The following is a 16,250-nucleotide window of genomic DNA, read 5'->3' on the forward strand; positions in this document are numbered from 1 at the left end:
GTATGTAAACAGAAATACACATGACGTGACTGCTTACCTTAAGCAAGCCAAAGAGACGTTCAGAGGCAAATGGACAGCTATTTCTTCACCACGTGGCATCAGTGGTGAGTCGCAGAGGGATATAACAATTTACATTGCGTGCTATGCGTCGCAAAATATGCGAGGCAGCTCGCGCAATGTAAATTGTTTTATTTATTTATGTACTTACTTAACCTTGTTCTGACGTAAGTCGGAGTCCACTACGCCCACCCTGCCCCTCCTCGCCCAGCCCTACCTCCCCGCAGCACTCCCTCGGCGAGCCGCTACTGAGAGAATTTTGTGCTATGGCTTCTATGGGTATACATCTAGCTCTGGTTCAAAGGTGCCTTAGATCCTACTGCTAAGAAGAATTTTAGGAACACTAACCCATTACAGCGCGCGGCATCTTAGCTAGATGAAAACTGACATTATTCTTCACTAGTAGGGGGCTAAACACAACACTACACTGCATCAATAGGGACCTTCCTATAAATGACACTAACCCACTACAGTGCATACCATCCCACAGACATAATCCCACCATGCTACCTTACACTGATATTGATATTGAATAATTTTACATAGAGCACAAATGCCCTAGGGTTTCTTGGCACTGGCATCTGCTACAGGAGCATATAACAGAATACATCACAGGGGGTGAGACAATAGTCAAGTCTTAAGGTGTTTACTAAAACCGGACAAATTGGATTGACCTTTGAGGTGTGCTGGCAGATTTTTCTAAAGTGGGCACACTGTGTAGACAATTATTCTGCAATCCTGTGTCACTCTCTCAATTCTAGAATCATTAACTGTTCTGACGGCAACAGAGTGCATAGTCCTTCTGGGAATATACAAAGAGAATTTCCTCTGCAGGTAATTCAGATCCCTACCGTGCAGAGCTGTGTTTGCTTAGCAGAGTGACTTAAAAGAAATTCTATTCTTAACAGGGAGCCAATACAGCTCCACTAGTAATTCTGAAAATACTTGAACGTGGGGATTTTCCTAAGGCTCCAGGCCACTGCATTCTGCAGAGACTGAAGTTTCTTTAATGCTTGTTGATGAATTCCTGTGTAAAAGGCCTTGCAATATTCCAACCTGGATAAGACCAGCGATCTGACCATTAATTTCTGTATCTTCTGTAAAGTAATCAGGACGCTATCACAGCACAAATCAAAACATCCTTGAGACATTAATCAACTGCGTGGAATCCTTGGGATGTCACTCAACTTTACTCTCATGCACTCTCATGCACTCCATGATCACTAACCACAGCTTTCTCAGTTTTGGTAGGAATAAGACACCCAATGCAAAGCTTGCATCACAGAGACACAGGCCAGCACAATTTAGTGCATGTTATAGTAACTAACTCACTATACTGCAATGTAGATCAGGAACATACACTAACTACTTTCGTTTTCTGTTTCTCCATCTCTTGTGCTCTCTGTCTCTGGACAAGTGCACATTGAAGTGTGAATCATGTTTTTGGACTGATATTAACTTCACAAGCATCCTTTGCGATGGTCATTCTGAACAAAAGTGTTAGAGTTTGAGATACATGATATGTGGCTTAGCAGATAGAAGCTAGCTACTGGGAGTGCAGCTTAAGAAACGTCTTCTCAATCTTGCAAATTGTTTCTCTTCCCTAGCATTCATGTCATCTCTTCTTCTTAGACATCAGCAAGCTTTCCAGTGTCCTCCTTTCCTCACTTTCTTAGCCCAGCTATGAAATATCCTGTGACTGGCCCTTTAAATTTGGCGGCTCTGAGGCATTCAGGCACATTCTAGGTAGAGCTCTCGAAGCAGAAGACTATGGCAGTCAAAATACTTTGCAAGATCGAGGTGAGAGTGCCAATTTTAAAGGTTAGCTTAGAAAAGCCAAAAATGTGAGATTGATTTTTTGATTTAATCTCAGCCACTGAAATTGCATCATAATTGTCTGTTTTTTACTATGTCACTACGGTGAGAGACCATCCATATGCACATCAGACGTGGTCCTGCTCAAGTAGGAGCAGTCCAGCTCAAACTCCCCTGAAAGGTCCCCGCCAGAAATGAACAAAACCAAACCCAGAGGGATTTCAGCATTGTTGGGCCTTATCAATGAGGTACAGGTTAAGACCAATGGAGCAGATTCAAGCATGAAGCAATGGATAACGGACTAAAGGCTGCATTTATTTTACTATTTTGTTGGGGTCATCTATTTCTGACTTTTCTGATTACTCCCACCTCAGCCTGTAACATCATTCAGTTGTGTTAGCAAGAGGTTTGTTACAGGCATGAGGCAAGGAGAGAAGGGCATTGAGAAGACGAAATGACCAGCACTGTACCTTTAGGTAGCCTTGCGGAGCTTTCCAGGTCTGCCTTATCTGAGGACTTTATCTGAGCAAAGGAAAGTTATCAGAGCTGTTCTAAGACGTCAGGCAGCCTTGTGTATCTGTTTGAGCTGGGCAGAGAAGTTAAGATACTTGTTGTTTAGCTATCAACATGGTCTGGAGATTTCACCCATTGTTCTCAGGCTTGTAATGTGGATTAGCCTATCAGTGAGGCAGCCATAGGAAACCAAGCAGATTAAATTGTGGAAAGTTGTAAATCTAAACTCATTGCAGGTGTATTTAGAAGATGGAGAATCGAAGACATACATTGTGGGGCAGATTTACAAGCCCCTTGCGTCACTCTTTCTGCTGCTGTTGCTTCACTTTTGTGACGCAATGACGGCGTAAAAAATGCAGCAAATTTACTACGTTACACATCTAGGGAGATGCATCACGTTGGAAAGCCCTGCATGACATTATACCTGCGTCAGGAATAATGTATGCAGGGTAGGCGTTCCCACGCAGGAAAGCCTCAGAAAAGTGACGCAGTGAAATCTACAACGTTTCACTGCGTGACTTATAGGACACTACTGCTTGAAGCAGGCGTAAGGAGAGAGGCAGTGTATTGGAAATAGGCCACAACACGCATTGCTGAAGTTGTGTCTTGCTTGTGACACAAACCCCAGCAATGCGTGACTTTTATACCAACAGATGCATCAGAATTTCTGACGCATCTGTCAATCCTTGCGCCCTAATTGTATATATGGCACATCTATGGTAGCGCAAGGGGTTTTCACTCAGGTGCAGGAAAACTGACGCCTTTGTACAGATGCGTCAGTTTCTTGTAAATCTGCCCTGAAGGGCCCGGTCTTTAATCCATTGTGTGACCATTGAGCTTATGCATACACATCATAACTAAATCGATAAACTAGATTGATCTGTGCAGTAAACCCACCTAATTCAGATTAGGAATACTATTAAAGTAAGTAGACAACAATGAAAAAGTGGTGAAACATTAAATCGAGAGCTTAATAAATCTTGTAAGAGTAGTCAGCTACCATTCTATTCACCTCACACACGACCAACAACTCTTCAACTGTCAATTCCCTCACTCTGCGTTCCACATTCCAGAATGTAGAGATGACAAACATAGTGGCAGCAATATAATTAAATGAGAAAGAGGGTAGAACAAGTGCACACCTATTTTTTCAATTGATCAAATTAGCTTGCCTCTTTTGGTTTTTGAAATTTGTTGCGTGCAGCCCGGGAACGTGGTCTACCCTGGTTCCACATACTGATGTACACAACAGAGCTGTAGCGCAGTTTCACTTCAAGACGGGACGCACTGCATACTCCATATTTCCTTACAAAACTACCACCAATTCATCCATGTTTAATTCAAAACTAAACAATGCAGTCTTTCAAGAATTACTGTTTCTGCACACTCTTTTCAAATGGTTACCAATGTGAATATGAACATCTTCCTCTAAGAACCCCTTTTCTATCTCAATCCTCCTCTCATGATTGGGCAGATCAGAGACCCGATGACATTTGACAACTCTAATCAGATTGCACATTCTAATATCCTTTGGTTTTACAGCATTTCTGAAAAGTTTCATCACGTTTTGTATTTTGTACTTTGGTATTCTGAGAAACACTCATGCACCTTCATCCAGTCTCCTACTCCCCCATTCACACTACCCACAGCATGCCTGACATAAAAATCCCTTTATTACAAGTCATTTAGACCAGAACCAATTATGAATTAGGTTTCCTCCATCTAGGCACTTGGAATGGTGGTACACATGTCATGCTATGGGGTTTCAGGCTGTATGCAACCAATCTTTTCTGCAATTCTTTCATCCAATCTATTTTTTGCCTATCCATATCCCTCTTTAATGGTCTTGTTGAATCTTTCCACCATCCCATTAGTACAGAGTTGTCCTCTTATGTTTCACATCATAAACATTAAAACAGTTCCGAAACTTCCTCAAGCATAATTGAACCAAGGTATTAATCATTCTCCCTCCCTTCATATTAAACCTCAAAACTGTTGCTAAGGCAGTGTTTCTAATACAATCATTCCCAGGCCATCTTGAGAACAAATTCATCCCCACAAATATGTTTGGAGTACCACACAAGTGGTAGTGAAGGGGAAAATATCTCCTAGTATAAGTAGTTGTTGCAAGGATCCTGCTCATATATAGAACTGTGTACAGAGACCTAGTACATCAGTGAATTGTGGTGTACCAGAAAGTCACTCAGTACCAAGATAAACCCCAATGAGCTAGCATCAGTGTCACATTAGCACTTTGTCCTATAGCAAAGTAACCAATGATTAGACAACCTAGAACACGCAACTTAGTACAAACTCAGGAATGGTGGGAAGTGAGAACACTCTTTTGTTATACTCTCATACCATTCCACAACAGGAGTATAGAAGAGACACAGTAAGGTTAAAATATTTATTTTAACAACGTGATCTCAGATGCAGTATCTTAGCCAACATAAGCAGACATATGATTAAAAATATTATGGTCAGCATTGTTAAATTCCATAAAATACAAAAGGAGAAATCATATTACAATGATGGTGAAAACAGGTCCTATAGCGCCTAGTTTTTACCCACTCCCTACATAGGAACTATGTATTATAAACTAAAGAATGTCTTTTGGGCTTGTTTGGGAGACCCCATTACCTTGGACTGCATTGATTATAATAATAAAACATGTGTTAAAATCAGTTGATATTAACCATATATATATATGAATATGTATGTCTTTAGGGATTTTTCATTTTTTGAACATGACTACAGCCCGAACCGCTGAGCAGAATTCCACCAAACTATGCAGATAGCTAGATGTTGGTCTAAACAGCATGCTTTTAATGATTTAGTGTAAATCCATTGAGCAGTTTCAGAGATGATAATATTTAAAGCATATAGCTATCTGAAGATGCAAGTCTTTGGAGTGGACTTGTGGATCCTACTAAAGTTGGATTGGCTGTCAACACTTCAACCAGGAAGTGCTGGCAGCTAGCTATCTTGTGACTCAGCTTGTAGCCGAGTCCCACAAAAAATTAAAAAAAGAATGAAAAGGGGGCAGGGTAGGAATACCGTGACCCCCCAGATTTGGTGGGGGGTCATATAAAGTTTGCTGCAAATTGGCGGGTAGACCTACAGCTCTGGTATATCAATTTAAAAAAGATGCATGGGCTCCTGCATGCCTTTTTTTTTAAGCCCCCCCACCAAAAAAAAACCCTGGGGACTGCCACCTCCCTGGAGCTTTGTGAAACTTTATTGTGTGGAAGGACCCTTTGGCCTCCCCCGCAGCCCTGAGGACCGTCTCCTACCTGGGGCTTTAAGCATTATTGAAAGTGGGGGAGTGGCCCCATGGGCATACATTTAACCCCTTCAATGCTCATGACAAGCTCAGCTCGTCCTGAGGTACAACTCTCGTGTGCTCATGACGAGCTGAGCTTGTCATGTAAAAGGGCATTCTGAAAATTTCAGCACAGGAGGGAAATCTGCTTAGCAGCCAAGGTGTTAAATATTGCGGTGGGCCACAGGGACCCCACCCAGCTCCAGCAACTGTCACCTCCCTGGGGCTTTTGTGAAAATAAATGCAATGGTCATGCACCCCACCACGACCCCTGGGGCCACCACCTCCTCTTGTGTGGGGTTGCCCTGGGTAAACCCCATGCCATGGGGATTGCAACAGCCCCAGGGCAAATGTATTAGTGCAGGAAACTGTTCAGTTCACACTACCATGGGGACCACCACCTCCCCGGGGATAAATGAAAATAATTAAAGAGGAGCGACTGCGCCCAGCAATGAAGTGGGCCCTACAGCCACTGTCCTCGAGCCATAGATGGCCCTGAGCACTGCAACATCCCAGGGCCTGCTTCTGCAATGGCCTGGGATGCCCACTCCAGGACATTCAGTTTTCTTTGGCTTTGCGGGTGCATTACCGCTCCAGCCAAGCCATAGCAAACTCTGTTCTGCTTTCAGCAAGCAAGAGCAATAAAAATGCTCTCCCTTGCTTAAAGCAGATCAGAAATGCTTTAGGACAGAAGGAGCTGCATGTTCAGCAGCTCCCACTGTCCAAAAGCAATGCCGGCTCCCACAGGATGGTGAGAACTGGCAGGGACCGTGAGGGCCTTGAAGCTCCCCCTGAGTTCCCAATTGCACAAAATGGGTGGGACTAGGGCACCCACACTACAGGCTGCTCAGCCCCCTCCCATCATTAAAAAAAGAAAAAAAAAGAACACTCCAAGCCCCGGGGGATGGGGTCTCCGGGGCCCAAGAAGGGGGCGCGCATGGCTCCCCACAACTAATAAAAAGAAACCTGGTCCCAGGGGATGTGGTCCCTGGGGCCAAACTGGCCCAAGGAAGGAAAAAAATGAAAATGTAAAAACACTGGCAACTCCTTTCCCTACTACTGTGTTAACGTGCCTCCTGGAGCACTGCTGTTCGGGGATGAAGTCCCCATGTCTCTAGAGGGTCATTGGGGGAAAACAAACCCTCTGTTACCTACAGTAAGTCTCACACAGCTGGATTGCTGAGCAGTCCTCAGAGGCCATGCCCCCTTTTCGCTACCACTTACAAACACACCCCTTGGTGCACTACTGGTTGGGGGAAGAAGTCCCCTTGGATGCTGAGGGTCTTTGAGGTCCAAAATCCCCTCCTGTTACCACCAGTAAGTACCATATAGAACATTTTCTGAGAGCTGATCTCCGTCCCCACCCCCTTTAACCACCACTCTGCAAATGAGCCTCCTGGTGCACTACTGGTTGGGGATGAAGTCGTCTTGATCCTGAGGGACATTGTGGGCTAGTAAGCGCTCCTGTTATCTCCAGTAAATCCCACATAGCCGGATTCCTTAGAGCTTGTGGGAGGCCCTGCCCCCTTTCTCCACAATGCTGCAAATGGGACTACTAGTTAGAACAAACATAGATATTCACTTAAAAAACCAAAGGTTACAGAGATGTTATAGTTAGAAAATAGAATTTAAAAAAACAAAGAAATTCACTTGAAGAATCAAAGATTACAGGGACGTACAGTTAGGAAATAGATTTTTTTAACTTGGAAAATCATTGAAAAAACAAAGGGTACACACATTAAGTTAGGCTCAGATTTCACTCATACAAAACCAGTGAAATTCATCAATTATAGTTACCTGACCTAACTATACTGTACACCCCTGCAATGCACTGCTTATGACCTCACATGTTACATCGCTCATGACATAGTCAGTAACATCAAATAACATCACTGTACTCACACAGCCACTCACTCCTCCATAGAGCCATTCACACAACCACTCACTCACCCATACACTCACTCATACAACCAGTCAATAACATGTAGAGCAAGTCAAGTATCCACACATTCACCCATACAGCTACTCACTCACCTACTTATTAAACTACACAGTACTCACTCACACATCCACTCACTTACTCATATAGCCTCTGAACATAACCACTCACCCTTTCAAGCACTCATATACTCGCTCATACACCCACAGAACGACTTACATACTCAGTTACACATCCATAAATGCACGCACACATCTGCTCAGTCACTCATCCAGCCGTTCACACAGACACCGACTCTCCAATGCAGCCACTCACACAACCAACTCACTTAACCAAACACTCACTGAAACAGCTACAAATGGATTGAGGGTAGAGGCTATAGAAGTCCACACCTGGAAAATATAGAGTGTCTAGGTATAATGTCATAGTGCAAAGAACTAAGGAGCACTCCCCTCTATGCTCCTCACCTAGGAATAAAGTCCCATAACAATATTGAACGCAAAAAGGTTCAGCGCATTCAACAGTAGCGACAAGACAATGTCCAAAACTCTGCGCACACAACTCACTCAGACAGCCACTCAGTCATACAGCCACTTAAATATCCAGTCACTCACTCATACAGCCATTCAGACACCCACTCATCCATATTCAATACACACCAACATACCCATTCATAGAGCCACTAACTCACCCATACAGCCTCTGACACACCTGCTCACTTACCAATACAGCATCTCACACACCCACACAGCTACTGACACACTCATTTATATTTCCACAAAGCCACTCACACACCCATACAAGGATACATACAGTCATCCAGCACTCAAGCAATATATGTTATAATTAGTAACACTCAATAGTAGTGGATCTACCATACTCATTTAACTTTTGTAGTAGGCTAGTATATATAACACCCATAAACTATTACAAACACTTACACTCCCTTCATGATGTCATCAGTGATGTCATTTGGTAGATGTTATCAGTGATGTCACTGACCATGTCATGAGTGATGCAATATGTGAATTCATAAGCAGTGCATTTCGGGGGGTAAGTAATAGTTAAGTCAGGTAACTATAACTTCTGAATATATATATATTTATTAGGGGTCAGCACAATATTCCATTCAGCCTGTGGAATTGGCAACATTTTGGTGACTCTGTGTTACTGTTGTAACGTGGTGTTCTGGACAAATTCTGCCGATTGCAGCATTACGGATTGGTAATCCCAGCTCCAGAATGGTAAGTTAGTGCGGGCAAGTGAGATTTGGTTTCCCCTAGCATGATTTCTGGTCACTAAGGGGACTTTCTGCAAGATTTTTCTAACACTGGAGTCGCGACCGTTCCCGGTCAAAAGGCTGCTGTTCAAGTAGAAAATCTACATGCGCAGCAAAGTCAACTCGAGAAGTAGCTCCCTCTGGTGCACTGCATGATGCAGTTCATGCTGATTTTTCAGCGCAGAATGTGCTACTGGTGCTAAATCACAGCACAAGCAACACCACAAGCCTGTTTTTGCCCATTAGCAGAATTCTGTGGAATCTCGCTGAGTTTTTATGTATCTCTGCGGAATTCCATGGATTTAAATTCCACGAGTTCCAACCACCCCTAAAATTAATACTGGGTAGCTGTTTGCGCTTCTTTTTAAATTCCATTCCTTCATTCATTTACTCATCACAAATATTTTGGGTTGACAACTGTGTGACGTCCTGGGGCAGCAATATGAACAGGTATCAGTAGACATTCGGTCCAATGTCTAATTCGTAGGTAGTAAGTTTAAGCACAATTCTATGTTCCCATATTGGTGACACACATATCACCTGAGACCAATATTACGGCTACCTTATAGTATTCCATTGAGCATAGATTTATCTATTATTATTAGTATATATTCCATTGAGCATGGATTTGTCTATTATTTATTCCAGTGATTTGATATTTATTTATACTAAATTTTCGCCAGAGGACATTTAGGTCATACCATTATGTTAAATACTCTTGGCAAAATTGGCAAGGCCTTGTAAAGAAAATCAACCCAATGTTTTTGCTTTGTTGTGCTGGTGCGGCCATTCGCGATGTCAATATGAGTGAGGCAATATTAACAAGAAAAATACCTCTCATGCCTTTAATGAAGAAGTCCTCTTCCAATATATTGTCTCTAAAGTAAATGTAGCCGGAGTGAGATACCAAAGTTGAGGACTTTAGATCAAAGAAGTCAGTAATGTATTGCAATGTTTTTGTCGCCTGGAGGACGATCGAATAAATAAAATGTGTCAGAAAAGGTGGGAGTCATTGCGATACTGAAAGACAGGAGGCCAAAGAGGAAATGTTGGATGAAGAGAAAGTCAGTACAAACATGGAGAGCTAGCGCATGATGGCAAAACGACGCCCAATTTTGGGAGGGTGGAATTTTACATAATATTGGAAAGGTGTAACAGTGGTGGACTGTGAATCAGACTGTAGCAGGAGCAACATGCTGAATTTAAAGGAAAGTTGCAGATAAAGATGTTATTTTCTGTAGTGACCCATGGAAGCATTGTTGCTCAGGGTAGCGACTGCTGGATATTTCCCAAAGATCCCATAGAAAAGCAAACATTGTGGACGGTATTGCCAATGAACACGGATGTTAAGGTATAGAGGGTGTTGGAAAGGTATCCAAGGGAAGCAGGTGGAGAGACACTGAGGCACCGGTTTATGAAATGCTCGCTACACCCAAGTATGACTGTATTTCATTACCTAGATGGTGGTATTGATGGCCGATACCCTTGCCCCGATTAGGACACCTGGCGCCTTTCTTGTCCCACTGCAAATGTCGTGAATCTTCTTGTTCACAATGGTTCATCGTTGGTTAAAAAAAATTGGAGCCCAAACTGAATATCTTTATAAATGAGCAAGTAAACATTAAAGTGATTAGGAAACGAACTATTCCTATCTTTATCACATACATGAACACAATACTTAAAACAGGTCGATTAAAAAATCTTAAATAAATGGAATAATGGGGAGTTTCCATACCGGTAGAAATCTGTAAAGAAAACAAATCCATGATCTGAGTGTATTTCCGTCTACTTTATTGCTTGTTCCAACCATCTGCACGAAAAGGTCATGATCCTATTGGATTTCCATCTAGTTAATTGCTTGGTGCAACTATCTGCATAAATAAGTCATGATCAGATTGAATTCCCGTCTAGTTATTGCTTAATGCGACTAAAACACTTTCAATCAAAGCATCCTTTAAAGATGCACATGATGGAATTGTTAGATTGCCCCGCCCCTCTCCTCTGGCGTGCCATCTTCGTTCGATTTACCAGTTCAATAAAAACAGATTTGAACACACCACAATATGTTCAGTGACATGCGGTGAGTACTGGTGTTCAGTCATGCTGCCATGAAGATGGTCTTTTAATTACAAAAGCTCAGTAAATATGACTGTTTCGGCTCGTGACCTGTTGAGTAATATTACTTGCAATGAATTGTGGCATTTTCACCTAGCACGTGGGTGCATAAACATAGGCAAGCAATATGTTTTCTTTTATTTAAAAATAAAAAAATAATAAAACGACATTGTTATCCATCTCCAAATAGGCTGACCACCGAATTATTGGTCATTAGGTACACTGTATAAAGTCCTGAACTTTTCACCTGCAAAACATTGATATGAGGTGTACCAATGCAATTACTTCAATAGTAGTAAACCAAGGACTGCTAGAATACATTGGGCAAACACACAAAAGACAAGGGTTGGAGACGGTGTTCACAATGACTTGGAGGGAGGTGCAACTGGCCAAATGTTATGCAGGCTTGCCAAAACGTGCTTTCACTGACACCTGCACTTCTAAGTTGCTGTAATTACATTTCAAGTGCAACCGTTACATGTGAAAATATTGATAACACAAATATCTAGACAGAAATATTGTATCATGTGTATTGTTCCCAAAAATATCGCTCGTTTGAGCATAGATTGTGTTTTATTAACTCAAAAAGGGTGTTATATTTGTAAACAACATTTATGATTGTATAGCCAGAATTTAACAATTTGTCGTGCAATGCTGTTCAGCAAAGAAAATTTCTGTGCTGTGTTGCACTAGGGTGAAAACTCAGTCCAAAGCACTATTTACTAAGAATAACCTGCTGCTGTCCCTCCCTGTGTGGCGCGCTAACATAAGTGAGGCACAGTCTTATATCGTGCACCACAAGTGAGTGTGCACTCTCTAGCATTGAACTTACAGTGGAAGTGTATGCTTCCAGTATACATTCTTATTTGTCCTGTGTTGGCACCAAAGGGCCTGCTCATGGTCACAAAGATCCCAAATCCTTCAATTCATCCTCTCTGAGGCTTCACCAAGGGTCCCAGACCTGGGAGCACTTGCGGATCAGGAGATTGTTCCTGCATGATCTGGGTGCTGGTGCAGGTAGTTGTGAGCCTGTTATGTCCTTGTGGCTCTGAACATGCTACCATCAGACTATCCCTTGGAGTCAGTCTGGAAGCCCTGGGTTGAGATGAAGGTCTATCCCTCTGATGCAGCAGGAGAACAGCAGGGCAGCAGGGCAACAATACAACAAGGAAGCAGTACAGCAATGCAGTAATTCACCAGGGCAGTAGTTCAGCAGAGTGGCAGTCCTTTCAGCACCACAGCAGTCCTTCTTCCAGACAGAGCCTCCTCAGGTCCAACATTCTACTGATGAGTGGGCATCTGAGGTCCAAGATGTAAACCAGGTGCCTCCTTTGAAGCAGGAGAAGCCTTAGAGGTTTCCCTCTGAAGTCACCATGTTTCCTGCCTCTCCTGCACTGGCTCTAGACTAACTACAGAAGGTATGCAGCCCTTTGCTTTGAGACAGGACACTGCTTATTCAAGTGCAAATACGGCTATGCCCAGCTCCGCCCTCCCATCCTGCCAGTAATGGCCCATCCAGGCACACCTAAACATTCTATTGTGTGTGGCTATCTAGGAGGAATACACAAAGCCCAACCTGTCAACGACACTCAGTCATGTGATCAATGGCCAGGCTGCAGGCACTAAATGGCTAAAGTAAGAAAATGCCATCTTTCTAAAAGTAGCATTTTCAAAATTGTAATGTAAAATCTGACTTGTCTATAAGAGAGGATTTTCCTTACAATTTTAAAGACACCAAACATGAACTAGTAAACTTTTCCAATTTGGAAGTTACAGCTCATCAAATGTACAAAGGTAACTTCAGTGTTAGCCTAAGGGCAAGGGAGGCCTTGCAGTAGTGAAAAACAACTAAATAATTGTTTTACTACCGTAAAAGAACATGTCCTATTTTTTAAATACAATGCACCCTACCTTTACAGGCTGTTCAGGGTCTACCCTAGGTGTGACATATTTAATAAAATTGTACTGTTTGGTCCTGGAAAAGGTTTATTTTACCAGGTTGAGATGGCAGTTTAAAACTGCGCACACATGGCAGGCCTGGGACATGTTTAAAGGGCTACTTAGATGAGTGGCACAATCAGTGCTGTAGGCCCACTAGTAGTATTTCATTTACAGGCCCTGGGCACTGGTAGTGCCATTTTGCTAGGGGCTTACAAGTAAACAAAATGTGCCAATTGGGTATAAGCCAATTCTACCAGGTTTTAAGGAGAAAGCACACATACGTTAGCACTGGTTAACAGAGGTTAAGTGCACAGACACCTAAAAGGAAAGATTTATAAATAAAAAGTTAGTCACACATCTGGAAGAGCATGAGATCCTTGATCCTTCATAATCTGGATACTGACCATTTCACAGTACTGAGACCATGCTGGTTGCACCAACAAATACTATCAGACCTTTGACACTGACAATCCAGCTATGTTAGTACTGTTGAATATTTCAGTAGCTTTTGCCACTGTTACTCCTGATCTACTAATTTGCAGACTTTATGATGTAGACATCTGTGGAAAAGGGTTACAACGGTTTCCGGATTTTCTGGAAAAACAGGCTCAGACAATCTCTTTGGACTTTTTTAAGTTACATGCAATGCTTGCCAATAAGGGGGTTGCTCAGTCCTCTTCTTTAAGGACATTATTCAACATCTATGCAGCACCCCCTTGTGCAAAGTGTCAAAGCATGTGGCCTCGAGATATCATCTTACGTAGATGACACTCAATTAGTCATCTCCTTTGGACATGATTTCGACGGGGTGAAATCTCGATTTACAGAGTATATGAGAAAAATAGCGCCTGGATGACAAAACCATGATAAGAAAGTTTGTAAGTGAGTTCTCACAATGCTCCTATGTCCTGATTTGCGTCATGCAGCAATACATTACAACTAGAGCATCTGTAAAACTCCCATTATACATTTCTTTTACGACTTTTAAATGCAATTTATTCTCACTCTTAGCATGACCTCATGCTCTCTAATATGGCATCTACAGTACTCTCAATGTGCACTTCTGCCCTGATTTGTAGCATGAGCTCAAATTCCACATTTGCAACATAGTCAAGACTCTAAACTTGCACAACTAGCTTTACTGTACAGTTCATCACTATCCAATTACCTATCTACAGAGCTTTTGCAATGCACCTCTCCAAGTGCCCACATCTATGTGTGGCTTTCTAGTCACAAGTTTAAATCTAGAATATGTCAAGTTAGCCTTTATTATTTCCATATTTGATACCTCGAATACCAACCAAATGTGCAACAAACATGAACATCTGTTTATTATTTTGATGATGATGATTATCATTAATATTATTATTATTATTATTGTTATTGTTAACCCCTTCGTTGCGGGGTTTGTTCCCGCGTGGCGTGCCGCGGCGATGTTTGAAAAGGAGACTCAGAGTACGCACTTTCGAAATGATGCTTGTATGTAATACTGTCGACTCTGAAACTGAAAGTGTTATTTTTGCACTACACATCGTAGCTTATATTATTTCCTCTGTGGTGTTTTAATATCACTTCCAGTTTTTCCATCAACAATTACAGGCCGGCTTTTACCCTGTGCAATGGGAAAAACGATGAACTCAGGCTTACCATTAGCGATCCGAAATTACGCATCCGCCAGGCAGGCAGTGGACAAGGTGTCTTCTGGTTACCAACATTGATTGACGGAGCGTCAGATGGAATGGAGGAGTATCGCGAATAAGAGGAATGGCTGGATGCATGCAACATCCCAAATTCAAAAGGACAACTACAACATACAGTTACAGTATCCATCTTCATTTCTACATATCTGTTCAGTAATGTTATTGCTGTTAACTTCTATGAGTGTGACTCTGTGCATTTGATTGCTCTTTGCTTTAATTCATCCCTCCAGCCATCTTAACCTTTTTCTTTGCTATTTTTTAAACTAATTTAATGTACTAAGGGGTTCCTCTCTCTGAGGACAGATAAGCAAGTGAAATTGTGTAATTACTGCAGCCCTGTACTGTCACATTGTTTCTTCGGCCTACTAGTACTTTACTAGCACTACTGTCAGTCTCTCCTCCGAGTCCAAGCCCATTATTATACCTCCCCAAAATGCTTATCTTACCTGTGATTCGCCAATTGAATTCACTAACTCTGTTAGTGGAACCTTTGAACATTTTTGGACGTTTTACATAATTCACGCTGGTAAGTTTGAGGAAACCAAACGTGCAGTAACCCACGCCCACCACCCCACAAAATAATATAAACGCGTACACTATGTTGAAGTATGTAAAATAAATAGTTATATATTACCCTAACTAAAATAAACTAGTCCGAAAGACCCAAACCACCCCTCTCCCTAACCCTCCCTAACCTCTCCCTAACCCAAACAATTGTTCATTTCAAATGTCCTGAGAAAAGTCCCAAAGAATCCCCAACTCCAGATTTCCACCCCCCAACAGTCTTTAAAAAAGGGGCAAGGGACACAGTCACTTCTGGCGGTGTGTGGACAGGTGGTCTTTGTGGAGGTCCTGGATCTGTTGCTGCTGCTTCTTCACCTTGTGCTCCAGGTAGTCTACTCTGAGACATAAGCAGCGCAGGCGTGCCATCCATGCTTGGGGGGGGCAACTCCTGGTGTTGTTGCAGCTGAGCGGTGGCGGCGGGAGGCTGTCCGACCATGGCACCGTGCTGGAGGCTGCTGGCTGGTGGACCCGGGGGCACTGGAGGAGGAAGCAGCTGTTGCCACTTCCTCCTCCTGTTTCCAAGCCCACAGCCGGCGATATTCCACACAAATGGCCTCCAGCTTCCGGGCCCTGGCCCAGAGAGCCATCTTCTGTCGGGTGAGCTTTTTTTGAGGATCTATATGAAGAAAGAAAGAAAAATACTGTAACCAATACTCTTTAACAGTAACACAAAATGATTGAACAGAAAGTTGTCTCACAGTAACACTAGCAATTTTGCAAGCACAATATAACATTTTGGCATACATCTTTCCTCCGTCTTTGTAGGCCTGTAACATTAGTGGGAGTTTCAGGAATTCTACTAGCAGGCAGCACTATGGACTCACTACATAGTCAGAGAGTCGGAGAGTAAACCAGTATTCTTCTTTTTTTCTCTAGTTTTGCGAAAGAAATTACTTGTACGTGAACTTGTGGTACCCGGCATAATGCCAACTCAGTCAGCTTGCACCCAAGAAAAACAGACACAAGCCATGATGACGCAGACTCACATTACTTTAAGCATTACAT

The sequence above is a fragment of the Lissotriton vulgaris genome, chromosome 6, assembly GCF_964263255.1.
Source record: "Lissotriton vulgaris chromosome 6, aLisVul1.2, whole genome shotgun sequence".
NCBI lineage: Eukaryota > Metazoa > Chordata > Amphibia > Caudata > Salamandridae > Lissotriton > Lissotriton vulgaris.